Here is a 1481-nt window from a genome sequence, read left to right as displayed (position 1 = left end):
CTGGTACCCAAGTTTTTTAATATATTTTTCTAATTATAATGGTTATTCATGTCTTTTGTAAAGAATTTAGAAAATATTGCTACTTAAGGCCATAAAAATCACCCATGAGCCAACAAACGAGGGAGAAATATTAACATTTCTCCCTCCACTCCCCACCATCTTCCCTCTCATTGGATTTTTTTTACATCATTAGCATTTTGAGTGCTATGTGATATTTTATTTTGGGAAGATAACCATTTGCTCTTGTTATTTATTTTTTATTTCATAATTATAAACTTAACTCTGTAATCCAGCTAGACTTAGAGAATAAGGAAAATATGGAACCCAAAGAATTGCAACAAGAGCACAAAGATAATGGACATTGCAAGCAGATGGGATGGAGGGATACTCTCTTGAGCTACAGAAAGAACAGTGTGGTGGCTAAGATAAAACACAAGCCAAATTTATTAGAGTTGTCCACAGTTAGCAATGGCGATCTTCTTGTTGGTCTTGCCATTTCTGGACCCAAAGCACTCTGTGCCTTCCAAGATATTCCTTCTGTCTTTACCTTGCCAAAAAACCACATGCTTGCCATCCAACCACTCAGGCCCAGCTGTGCGGATGATAGACTGGAACTGTTTATGTTGGGTTCAGAATTTGCCATGGACAAGATGCCAGGACCTGTATGTGTCAGGATGAAGTTCTCATCCTCAAATTTCTCCCCATAGATGGGCTTGTGTCAGTACCACTATGGCATATGAAGTCACCACCCTGGCATAAAACCCCTGGAATAATTCTGTGAAAGCAGGAATACTCCTTTTCTCTCCAGTGGTCAAAGATCTAGGGGGTTAGGACTCCAGCATATGAATCAACATATGAATTGGGTGTGGGGGAATACAGTTCAACCCGTAATAGTCAGAATACAAAAGTTGTCTGCTATCTCTGGAACTGTCTGCAAACAGCTCAAGGAAGGAGATGTGGCCCCAGGGCTTGCCATCCACTGTGACGTGGAAGCACAATGTGGCTCTATAGCAAATGTTAGGTGTATTGGTTTGCTAGGGCTGCTGTAACAAAGTACCACAGAAATGTATTGTCTCACAGTTCTGGGGGCTACAAGTCCAAAATCAAGCCCTGTCTGTAGGGTTGGCTCCTTCTGAGGGCTGTAGGGGAAGGATGTGTTCCAGGCCTCTCTCCTTGGCTTGTAGATGGCCATCTACTTTCTATTATCCTCCTTCTATGCATGTCTATCTCTGTGACCAAATTTACCCTTTTTATAAAGATACCAGTCATATTGGATTAAGACCCACCCTGGCCAGGGGCAATGGTCCATGCCTGTAGTCCCAGTGCTTTGGGAGGCCGAGGCGGGAGAATTGCTTGAGTTCAGAAGTTCAAGACTAGCCTGGGCAACATAGCAAGACCCTGTCTCTACAAAAAAATACAAAAATTAGTCAGGTTCGGTGGTCATGCTTGTGGTCCCAGCTATTTGGGAGACTGAGGTGGGA

Source organism: Gorilla gorilla, chromosome 15 (genome assembly GCF_029281585.2).
Source record: "Gorilla gorilla gorilla isolate KB3781 chromosome 15, NHGRI_mGorGor1-v2.1_pri, whole genome shotgun sequence".
Taxonomy (NCBI): Eukaryota; Metazoa; Chordata; class Mammalia; order Primates; family Hominidae; genus Gorilla; species Gorilla gorilla.
Note: the sequence above shows the minus strand (reverse complement) of the source record.